We start from the raw sequence: 12,372 nt of genomic DNA on the forward strand, positions 1-12,372 counted from the left end.
ATCCTGAGAGAAGTGCGTTAGGAGTGTGGGTAGCATGATGGGCTGAAAGTGGAGGGGAGGGACAGCAAGATCAGAGCCATCAATCAGAAACAGGTCCCTGAAGTCAGACCATCAGGACGACAAGGATCTTGGGCAAAGGCCCATCAAGGCAAGTGTCAAGTTCACAGAGAACTTGATAACAGGCCTCTCTGCTTTATCCCTCTTCTGGTGCCAGATGTTCATGAACTTGACCTCACCTTTCTGGTTTTGTCTTGTTTATTGCCCTCACTGCACTGCAAGGGCCTCCCCTCCCCCTACCATGCCCCTCTTTCTTGGTTTCCTCTTCCAGGAATAGTGGCCAGGGTAGTACCAAGACCCAGAGAGGAACTATGAATTCCAGCCTCTTACTTCCTTCCCCAGCTCTCTTTGCATCCGGAACACCTAAGCACTTTCTGCGACAAGCTCTCTAAATGATTGGAACTTTCTCCCAAATCAGCACTTTTTCATGCTACATTAGCATTTATTGGTTTGATATTTACATTTGGCAAAGGAGCACCCAGTTCCTGGGTCCCTAGGAGCACACACCATCTACTGAAACAAGCACTAATTGCCATTCATTCCCCTTCCTTCACCCCCTCAGCCCCGCCCCCCATCTGCCATCTGCTTTGTCCTCCCCCAACTCCCAGTCCAGTAAAAGCAAGTTCTGAAGGGTTATCTTTACAGACCAGAAGTTCTGCTGATAAACAGGGATCCTGCAGAGATGAGAGAGGTATTTCCTACACAAAAGTCCTGGCAGGACCGATCTGAATTTGCATTCCAATAATGCATATGCATGATAGCTCTCCTTTGGAGTATAATTTCCTTGAGGGCAGGAATCTATTTTGGTTCTTTGAATTTTTCCACATTCCCCTCAAAGACCAAGGATTGAGCTGTCAGAGGCGTTTGAACCAGAGCAACTGCATCTTGAATAGGGACTGGGTAAAATAAGGCTAAGACCTGCTGGGCTGCATTCCCAGATGGTTAAGGCATTCTAAGTCACAGGATGAGATAGGAGGTCAGCACAAGATACAGGTCATAAAGACTTGCTGATAAAACGGGTTGCAGCAAAGAAGCCGGCTAAAACCCACCAAAACCAAAATGGCGAAGATAATGACCTCTGGTCATCCTCACTGATACATTCCCACCAGCACCATGACAGTTTACAAATGCCATAGCAATCAGGAGCTACCCTTATATGGTCTAAAAAGGGGAATCATGAATAATCCACCCCTTGTTTAGCATATATCAAGAAATAACCATAAAAATGGGCACCTAGCAGCTCTGGGGCTGCTCTGCCTATGGGGTAGCCAGTATTATTCCTTTACTTTCTTAATAAACTTGCTTTCACTTTGCTCTATGGACTTTCCTCAAATTCTTTCTTGCGTGCGATCCAAGAACCCTCTCTTGGGTCTAGGTTGGGACCCCTTTCCCGTAACAAAGTTAGTCAAATAGTAGATTCTCTAAGAGCATTTTTCTACTCTGAAATTAGTAGAAAGTTTCTCCCTCCCTCCCTCTCTCTGGCAGCTACAGTGAAAGAGTCAAGGAATTATCCAGGGAATCACAAGGAGAATGGAGACCACATGGAAAGGAGATGAGTTCTCCCTTTTCACTTTCAAAATCCTCTACAGATTGACCCAGGAGACTAGCCCTGCAAGGTTGTGGTGGAGGGAGGAAGCTGTGTGGTAGTGTGATTAAAGCTCAGCTAGAACTGGCTCCAAAAGTCAGCGTTGCTATGTGACTAGTGCTGGGCTGTTTACACCACCTCTCTGGGCCTCAGTTTTCTTTGTGGTAAAATCATGCTTGAGATCAGGCATGCGGTGGGCTTAGGGCTTAGGAGCTGGTGGTTCCTGGTATTTCTTCAGACCTTTGGGCCCCATGCCGTGTGAGAGTGGAGTCCTAAGTGTAAATGATAATTCCCAAGGGTGTCTCAGCATATTTATGCTGTCCCCTGTGGTTTTTGAAGATCAGGCTCTTACATCAGCCTCAGAGCCTTGCTACTCAAAGTAGGGCCCACAGACTGGCAGCAGCAGCGTCACCATCACCCAGGAGACTGTTAGAAAGGCCCACTCTAGACCTGCTGAATCCAAATCTGCATTTTAAGAAGATCCCCCAGTGACTCATATGCACATTAAAGTTTGAAAAGCACTTTAGAAACCCCCCTGTGAGATATGCAATGTGGAAATGACTACTCCCAATTTGAGGATGCAAAAATTTCCTCAAAGAATTGATGACTTACTTTCCCCAATCCCATGAGCATGTAGAAGAAAGAAGATGGTTTGTGATTCCTGTGTGTCCTGGAAACTTCTCTCTACCCGTGGTTTTTCCTTGAAGGCTCAGCACGCTCCAGTGAAAGGCAGAGATGAGTGGGCAAAGAGACTAGGGTTTCATCTGCAGCCACATCTCCAGGATGGCGGCAGGGATGCTTGCCAGCTGTCTGTATCTGGAGTTCACTGGGAGGAGTGTGGGATATTGGCCTATGGCCTTGTGTTGGCATAACAAGAAGGCAGGAGAAAAATGTCATGTCAACAGACACAAACATTCTTTTGTTAAAATAGAATTTTCAAAAGGTTTAAAAAACTTGACTCTCATGCAAATACGCAATGACCACATGTCAAAGATTTGATTTAGTGCATTAATTAATGAAGAAACCTGTAAGATGTTAAAACTTATCCCCATGAGAACGGGAGAAACTAGTATTTATAGGCAATTTAACAGAAGAATGTTAGGATGAGATGGCCCGGTTGGAAATTATTTGCATTTCTATCAGACAAATATGTAAAAGTTAACCTCTGCCCCTACAGGTCAATCAAGAGTGCAAACCCAGTTTTGCACTGGAAGAACACCCAATAATCTCTTTTGTCTATTTCCAATTTGGGCTAATTTTTTTTGACTCTACCCTCTACTATTCCTTGAGAATCCGGAAATAGCTGTTGCTTGAGAATTACCCTTGGAATGGAACGTGGGCCTTGGAAGAAAGGGAGAAAGAAAAGATGAACAAACCCCTCTTCTACCAGATCTGGAGTGTGCTTCCCTGTATACCTTCCCTGTGTCCTTCGGAGCATGGTACAACTGCTCCCAGAGGGAATGAGTTGGCATCATACGGAGGGGAATGAAGGGTCACAGGAGGGAGACAAGGCAGCCTGCTCCTGGCTCCTAGTCTCTGTAACCTTGGCCATTGCGCAGAGGGAGATGATGTATCTGCAAACATATGCAGCCTTGTCCAAAATATTTTCCCCTCCTATGTAGTTCTTGCCAATATTGTTAATCTGTGGGTTGACTTCAGACCAAAATAAATCTCCGGGCCCTGGCCACCAGCTAGCTAATTTTACTTTGTAACCAGGGAATAGAAAGTGCGGGCCCTCGGCCGACCATTCTGTGTTTATTTTGTTTTTTCTCTGCTGCAGTTTAAAAATCACATTTGGAAAAGTAGACCCTTTATGCAAAAGAACAGACACTGAAAGAAACAGCAACAGAGATGGATGGATTAAAAATGGCAAGTTCTATCATCGCTACCCCTCCCCCTACATTTTTCTCTCTTTGCAGGATTCTGTTGGTGCCTGTTGGCTGCTTCCGTGATGTCTGGAGTTGCAAAATGTGCCAGAAAGCAGGAAGATACACCGCCATTCAGAGAGGATTTTCTTAGGGACTTGAAGAAATTGACCTCGAAATTTCAGTAGATGAGAGGGCTGTGGCTGGCCTACGTCTTTGGCACTGGGTACATTCTGTCATTCTTGTTGTACCTACATAAGAGAATTTAACTCTGGGTTCTCCCTGACTAATTCCAGAGGAGGTAAAGGGGTAGATCCTTAACATGTCTGTGCCAAAAGGGAACTTGGAGGGCATCTAGCCCAACCTTGCCAGGTGAGAAGCAGGATTACCTAGTGGTTGGGAGCATGCACTTGAAGCCACATAGGCCCAGTTTGAAACTGACTCCATTGCTTACCATCAGTATGACCTTGGACAAGTTACTAACCTCTGCCTCAGTTTCCTCATCTGTAAAGTACGGATAGCCATAATTGTCATCGCATCATAGGACTCTAGTCGGGGACTAAATGAGTTAACACATGTAAAGCACTAAGGACAGTGCAAAGCATACAATAAGCCCTTGATAAGATAAGGAAATGCGGCTCAGAGAGGAGGAGCAACCTCCCCAAGGTCACTCAGGGAATTGGCAAACTGAATTGGATTGGATGAAAAAATAAAAGAGGTTACTGCCTCTTGGAAATTTTGACTAATAACTGTTTTCTTTGCCTGTGTTACATCATCCTCGCTGAACACTTGGAGGGAACCCTAATGTAGAAGTCAGGGTGGTGCATTCTGGTGCGGGCACACCTCTCACTGATGGTGGCCCTCGTTTTGGGCTGGATGGTCTCTAACCATCCAGGGATTCCTGTCGGTACTAACATCTTGTAATTCAAAATCAGGGTTTGCACCCTCCATTCAAGCCAAGCCTGTGTTTTCCTACAACACTCTTTGCACTGTTTTTTTTTTCCCATTTCCCTCTGACATTTTGCCCAATTGTATCTCACCGGTATCAGCAACCAGTTTCCTCTTGGCTTTCTGACTCCGCTCCCCTCCTCATTATTCCCTCCCCTTCTCTCCGCTGCTAGGGCAATTATGGTTCTCAGCTGCCCCACACCTTAGCCCTGCGGTTGCCATATTTAAGTTGATTGTACATGATCAGTCTTGTAGGTTCTATGAAAGTTACCATGTTGGCCACTTGAAAGTAGGGACTTCATTTATTTCTTATCATGACCCACTTTGAGGGCCTGATAGAGTGTCCTTGGCAGGGTTATCATTTATCGTTTGTTGACTGACTCCAAACAATTTGAGATTTGGATGAAATCTTATATTGTCAAGTCTCTCTCTAGTATATTCAGTACAGCTGTCACTGGGATTCAGATGTCCTTTGTTTGCAAGGAAGCCAGTATTGTCAAACTCTAAAACCCAATAAAAAGGATATTTTAGAACAATTATAATTTAAAACTTGAAAATGTCCAGCTGGGACACAAGAGTATGTTAGATACTTCTGCCATCCTCGATTCTCAACCTCATGCCATTCTCCTCTCCCTAATATTCAGGCCCAGGTCAAATGTTACGTTACCACTTACTGGTGAAATGAGGCATTGCGACCCAGCTCTACAAGACATTGTAAATGCCTGAGTAGCAGTGAGTGGTGGAGGTGCTTTCATGGTTCTTAAGTATGTTGATTACGTTTTCATGCTATTATGTGAGATGTATCTCGCTCAAACCTTGTTACAATGTCAGCACATTATCCATCTGATGTGAAAAAAAAGGTGAGTGGACATTGAAATTCTGGGAGCTGAGAAGATAGAGTCAGGTGTGGCCCACAGAAATATCTTTTGGATTAGGCTGATCCCAAGGAAAGAGTGAGGGCTAATAGCGGAGGGAGTCCTAGAGTACAAAAGAAATGAGTAATCCACTTTAGGGGCTACAGAGAAAAAGTAAATAGTTGTTTGGGGACACCAACTTCTGCACTGCATACTACTACTGCTAGTGTAAATATAGCAAGGCCCAGTGTATATATAACAATGCAGATATAGCTGGCTGACCACCAGTGTAATCCTGCCTTTCCCAAATCTTTTTCCTTAAACTTGTTGGAGCTCAATTAAAAATTCTACATTGAAGACTAAGGGAAAAAGAGGTTTCATTATGAGCTGGAACTATTGCATTTTCAAAAGATGGCTGCAACAATATCCAACACACTTTTCTGCTGCGTAATCTGCCACTCCTCCATCAAGTAGAGGAGACAATTTCTCCACTCCCTTGAATCTGGGTGAGTTCTGTGACTGTTTTGACTGGTAGAATGAGGTGGAAGAGAGGCTGTGTGATTGGAAAGGTGAGGTCACAGAAAGCCTTGCAGCTTCCACCTGGCCTGTCAAGAATGCTTGCTCTTGGGATACTCCCTCTTGGAACCCAGCCACCATGCTGTAAGAAGCCCAATCTACATGCAGACACTACATATAAGGCATTGTCGTCAACAGCCACAGGTAAGTTCCCAGCCAGCGGCCAACATTAACTACCCGTCTTGTGAGTGAGCCATCTTGGATGTCCAGCTTGGTTAAGGCTTCAGATGACTCCAGCCCCAGCGGACACCTGACTGTAACCACATGAGAAACCAGGAGTGAAAACCCCCCAGCTGAGCCCAGTCAACTCACAGAACTGTGAGAGATAATAATAAGTTGTGCTACTAAGCCACTAAGGATTGCGGCACCATGCAATAATAGGTAACCAAGACAGTAGCAACTTTGGTTAGACACATGAGCCACGGGATGACACATAATTAGGTATGTTTTTAAAATCTTGGATTCAGTTTTAGGGCAATGCATCCCTAACATAGAGAGGCACTATTTCAGTTCACATCTGCTGCCTCTGATTAAAACACTATCTTGCACTTCCAGAGAGAGACAGCGCAAGTGTGTATATTGACTGACAGGTGTCCCCTTGTGTCCTCATCTGTGTGACTGTGGAGCTCAGTCTCTCTTACACATTCTATCATGATACTTGGTGCCATATTTGTAGGTCCTGAGGGAAGAACCCATGCTGTTGTCTTCAGAGAGTTTCATGGGTTGGACTGTGCCATATATGGCAAAAATCCACCCACACATTTACTTTCAATCACCTTTATGGATGTATGATTTACATATATATTTTTTTCTTTTTACTTTTTATTTATGTAATTTATTTATTTTTTGAGACAGGGTCTCACTCTGTTGCCTAGGCTGGAGTGCAATGGAGTGATCATGGCTCACTGCAGCCTTGACTTCCTGGTATTAAGCAATCCTCCCACCTCAGCCTCCCGAGTAGCTGGGACCACAGGCACATGCCACCACTCCTGACTAATTAAAAAAAATTTTTTTTTGTAGAGATTGAGTCTCACTATGTTGCCAAGGCTGATCTCAAACTCCTGGGCTCAAGAGATCCTCCTGCTTCAGCCTTCCAAAGTGCTAAATTACAAGCATGAGCCACCATGCCTGGCATCCTTTATGGATGTATAATTTACATATGTACAATAATACGTACCTATTTTAAGTATGCAGGTTGATTAGCTTTGACAAATGTAGCCCAGGTAACCACCATCATAATCAAAGTATAGAACTTTTTTTCTTTTGAGACAAAGTCTCACTCTTGTCACCCAGGCTGGAGTGCAATGGTGCCATCTCAGCTCACTGAAACCTCTGCCTCCTGGGTTAAAGTGATTCTCCTGCCTCAGCCTCCCAAGTAGCTGGGATTACATGTGCCTGTCACCACACCTGGCTAATTTTTGTATTTTTAGTAGAGACGGGATTTTACCATGTTGGCCAGGCTGGTCTCAAACTCCTGACTTCAGGCGATCCCCCCACCTCAGCCTCCCAAAGTGCTGGGATTACAGGTGTGAGCCACCGCACTGGGCCTATAGAACATTTTAGTCACCCCAGAGAAGTGCCCCCTGTGCCCTCAGTTCCCTCATCTCACCCCCAGCCCCTGGCAAGCACTGATTTGCTTTGCCACTATCGATCAATTTTTGTCTTTTCTGGTATTTCATATGAATGGAATCATATAGGATGCACTTTTATGTGACTACAATCTATTTTAGCATAATATTTTTAGGGTCTTCCATGTTGTTGTATATTTACAGTTAATTTCTTTTTCTTGCTGAGTCGTATACCACTGTATTGTATGTCACAATTTGTGTATTCATTCTCCTGTTGCTGGACATTTGGATTGTTTATTGTTAGGGGCTATCATGAATAAAACTGCTATGGATGTTTATGTACAAGATTTTATGGACATACGTTTTCATTTCTTTTGGGTAAATATCTAAGAGTGCTGTTACTCGGTGTGTTAGTACTCATACTGTTATACAGTATTAATTTTCTTTTTCTTTTTTTTTTTTTTTTGAGATGGAGTTTCGCTCCTGTTACCCAGGCTGGAGTGCAATGGCGCCATCTCGGCTCACCGCAACCTCCGCCTCCTGGGTTCAGGCAATTCTCCTGCCTCAGCCTCCCGAGTAGCTGGGATTACAGGCATGCGCCACCATGCCCAGCTAATTTTTTGTATTTTTAGTAGAGACGGGGTTTCACCATGTTGACCATGATGGTCTCGATCTCTTGCCCTCGTGATCCACCTGCCTCGGCCTCCCAAAGTGCTGGGATTACAGGCATGAGCCACCGTGCCCGGCTACAGTATTAATTTTCATACTGTTATAAAGAACTGCCTGAGATTGGGTAATTTATAAAGGAAAGAGGTTTAATTGACTCACAATTTAGCATGGCTGGGGAGGCCTCAGGAAACTTACAATCATGGCAGAAGGTGAAGGGGAAGCAAGGCACCTTCTTCACAAGGTGGCAGAAGGAGAACTGCCAAGTGAAGGGGAAGAGCCCCTTATAAAACCATCAGATCAGAGTTCTTCACCCAGAGTCGCCGCAGTATCGTGCCTCAACAGTGCTTGGACAGAACCTGGCGCTCGTCCCCCACCCCGGCCAGCCGCCCACAGCCAGCCCTCCGTCACCTCCACACCGCGTCCTAGGACCGCCCCAAGGCCCCTGCCGCCTCTCTAGCACCGCGCAGCCACCGCCGCCACCGCCTCTCCTTAGCAGCCGCCATGACGACCGCATCACCTTCGCAGGTGCGCCAGAACTACCACCAGGATTCAGAGGCCGCCATCAACCGCCAGATCAACCTGGAGCTCTACGCCTCCTGTGTTTACTTGTCCATGTCTTACTACTTTGACGGCGATGATGTGGCCTTGAAGAACTTTGCCAAGTACTTTCTTCACCAATCTCATGAGGAGAGGGAACATGCCAAGAAGCTGATGAAGTCGCAGAACCAATGAGGTGGCCGCATCTTCCTTCAGGATACCAAGAAACGAGACCATGATGACTGGGAGAGCGCGCTGAATGCGATGGAGTGTGCATTACATTTGGAAAAAAATGTGAATCAGTCACTACTGGAACTGCACGAACTGGCCACTGACAAAAATGACCCCCATTTGTGTGACTTCATTGAGACACATTACCTGAATGAGCAGGTGAAATCCATCGAAGAATTGGGTGACCACATGACCAACTTGTGCAAGACGGGAGCACCCCAATCTGGCTTGGCAGAATATCTCTTTGACAAGCACAGCCTGGGAGACAGTGATAATGAAAGCTAAGCCTTAGGCTAATTTCCCCATAGCCACGGGGTGACTTCCCTGGTCACCAAGGCAGTGCATGCATATTGGGGTTTCCTTTACCTTTTCTATAAGTTGTACCAAAACATCCACTTAAGTTCTATGTACCACTCCTTCAAATAAAGAAATTTGGTAACCCCCCAAAAAAAATAAATAAAATAAAATAAAATAAAACCAACAGATCTCTTGAGAACTCACTATCATGAGAACAGCATGGGGGAAATTGCCTCCATGCTTCAGTTACTCTGCCTGGTCTCTCCCTTGACATGTGGGGATTATGGGAAAAATGGGGATTACCATTCAAGATGATACAAAGCTTAACCATATCACTGGGTTATATGATAAGTGTATATTTAATGTCATAAGAAACTGACAAATTGTTTTACATGCCCACCAGCAAAGTATGAGAGTTCCAGTTACTCCATATTTTTATCAACACTTGACATCATCAGTCTTTTTACTTGTGGCATCCTTGGAGAGTGTAATAGCACCTCATTTGCCCATAGATTTTTAACTGCCTACCCAGCTAGGATGTCAGCAGGGATTTTTTTTTCACTGTTACATCTCCAGCCCCTGGAATAGCATGTAATAAATATTTTGGGAATAAAGGGGTTCATGTCTCTCTGAGCTTCTGTGTTTTTCTGAAATATTGATTTCTGTAGAGGGTATTGTGCGCAGAGGATTTATTTACTTATAACTGTGAGAGATATTGTCAAATTACTTGCTTTTTAAAAAATGCTGAACCAACTTATTCTCTCACCAACACTGGTTATTGTAAATTGTTTACATTCTTCTGCCAATCAAATAAGTTAAAAATAGTATTTCATTTTGGTTTTAATTTTGCATTCTCCCTGTCATTGGGCAAAATCAAGCATCTTTTTGTATGTTTATGGGTCTTTTATACTTCTTCATCTGTGATTTGTGTTTCTATATTTTGCTTATTTCTTATTAGACTATTTTTCTAATTAATTTGTAGAAACTCTATGCTTATTGGTGATATTCACATTTTGTTTGTGCTGTATGTTGCGAACATTTTGTACAGTGACAAGCAGAATGGTCCGGTGATGACTCCAGAACCCTTCTCATGTTGCCTGCTTGAGATGAGAGCTCCTTCTTCCCCCTAGTTGGAGTGGCTGTGACAAACCCAAATTTGCTCTGGACGGAGGGCTCCCCTTTTTCCAATATGTTTGCTCCCATGTTCTGACTGTTTATTTCCTGTATGTAAAGCCACTCCAAGCTTACACAATTAAAAGATGATGAACCAGGGTGGGGAGGCCTGGGCTGCTTCCCTGGATCACAATGGGTTATGCCTCATGCTGCCAAGTGTTTACTTGAAAACTTCCCCAATAAAAGCTGCTCCTTATACATGGTGACGTTTACCTTTATCTTCTCTAGGCAGTTTCTTCCAGTCTGTCATTTATTGCAGACATTGTTTATGCTGCTTTTTTCATACACAAGGTTTTCCTTTTTTTTTTTTAGAGACAAAGTTTCATTATGTTGCTCAGGCTGGCCTCAAACTCCTGGGCTCAAGCAAGTCTCCTGCCTCAGCCTACCACGTAGCTGGGATTGCACACACATGCCACCACACCCAGCTTAAGGTTTTGCTTTTATATAGTTAAATCTGTCAGTCTTTTCCATGACTTCTGGATTTCATGGCTTGCCTAGGAAGGCTTTTCACACCCCAATAATGTAAAAACTTATTTTGTATTTTTCTCTAGTACTTTTTGAGGGTTCTGATGTTTGGCTTCCTCATCTGTCTGGAATACATTATTGGATGTGGGGATGCCCACCTTCCAGGAGTCAATAGCAATGTTTCTGTCCTTGGAGCTGATTATAATGTTACTGTACTGTACTTGTTGTTTATTGCTGTATGACATATTATATCAAAGTTTAATGGCTTAAAACAAAACAAACATTTATTACCTCATAGTTTCTGTGGATTAAGAACTCAGGAACAGCTTAACTGGATAGTGCTAGCTCAGAGTCTCATGATATTGCAGCCAGGATGTGGGCTGGGGTTGCTGTCATCTGAAGACTTGACTGTAGCCAAAGGATTCACCTCCAAGATTGTTCACTCGCACAGCTCTTGGCAGGGGGCCTCAGTTCCTTATCACATGGGCATCTCTGTAGGGCTACTTGAGCATCCTCACAATATGGCAGCTGGCTTCTCCCAGATAGGTTGATCCATGAGAGAACAGGGCCAAAGCCACAAAGTCTTTAATAATTCAGCCTCAGAAGTCATACTCACTATTCCCACAACATCCTATTGGTCAGGGAAGGGATACACAAAGGCATAAATAACAGGAGGTGGGGATCAGTGGCCATCCTGGAGATGGGCTATCATATGCCGTCACATACATTGTCAGGCCAACGTTCTTGACTCTGTGATTCTTGGCTGTGGGTCCAAAGTACACTCAAGAACGTGAAGAGCTATCAGATAACTACTCTAAATGTCTGAAGAGGAAATTGAAAATTCTGGCTATGAACATATGGGCCTCAAAGAATCTTAAGTTTGCTGTTTTTGAACCAAAGAGAAAGACACATTTTTCAAAGTGAATCAATCTGAGTGACAGATGGGGCCAAGGCTTGATCCCAGGGTTTCTGATACAAATTCTATGATCTCCTCCACTCTCCTGCAAGCACTCATTGGTCTTTGCTAATTACATTGGTCAAAGTCCAGTCCAGAAAACAGAAACTACTCTAGGTATTTTGAACAGATGGGAGTTAATGCACAAAATTATTTACACATAAGATAGAAAAGCTGAAAAGGCAAACAGGAGACTGTGAGACAACCCAGAGATAAGTAACTGCAGGAAGCTTCAATCGCCCTAAAGCTGGAGGGATTTCATGAAGAACCAGGTCACTGGAGCCCAGCAGCTGGGGTCAGCAGGCAGAAGCTAGATATGCTGTGAGCCTGTCCACTGGGGTCTGGGGTCACAGAGGAGCTCCGGCTGCTGAGGCCGAAGGCAACGAGAAGAAATACCCTGGCTTTTCCCGTCCTCCTGTCTCCAGTCTCCTTCTAGTGCCTTCAGTTGTTGAACGCAGTTGGATGCCAGGAAACATGTAGACAGAACAGAGAAGGGGAAGAGCAGGGAAGGGGCATCTGAGGGCATGAGGCCCAGGACTGGCGTGCTGGTGTTGGGCTTGTGGCAGATCTTATTTTTCCAAAATGGCCACAA

The 12,372-nt window shown here is 44.4% G+C and overlaps 1 non-coding gene and 1 pseudogene across 2 annotated transcripts; both read left to right on the forward strand.

Moving 5' to 3' along the window:
• The first annotated feature begins 5,200 nt into the window (after positions 1 to 5,200).
• LOC116539083 lies at positions 5,201 to 5,304 on the forward strand. Its single transcript, XR_004263915.1, has one exon. It is a non-coding gene; the product is annotated as a small nucleolar RNA U13 (small nucleolar RNA).
• Positions 5,305 to 8,563: 3,259 nt separating this feature from the next.
• LOC116539060 lies at positions 8,564 to 9,325 on the forward strand (annotated as a pseudogene). The gene has a single exon (XR_004263906.1). The product of XR_004263906.1 is annotated as a ferritin heavy chain pseudogene (transcript).
• The last annotated feature ends 3,047 nt before the right edge of the window (positions 9,326 to 12,372 follow it).

The sequence above is a fragment of the Sapajus apella genome, unplaced genomic scaffold (genome assembly GCF_009761245.1).
Source record: "Sapajus apella isolate SASKATOON/1434 unplaced genomic scaffold, GSC_monkey_1.0 scaffold125, whole genome shotgun sequence".
Classification (NCBI taxonomy): Eukaryota; Metazoa; Chordata; class Mammalia; order Primates; family Cebidae; genus Sapajus; species Sapajus apella.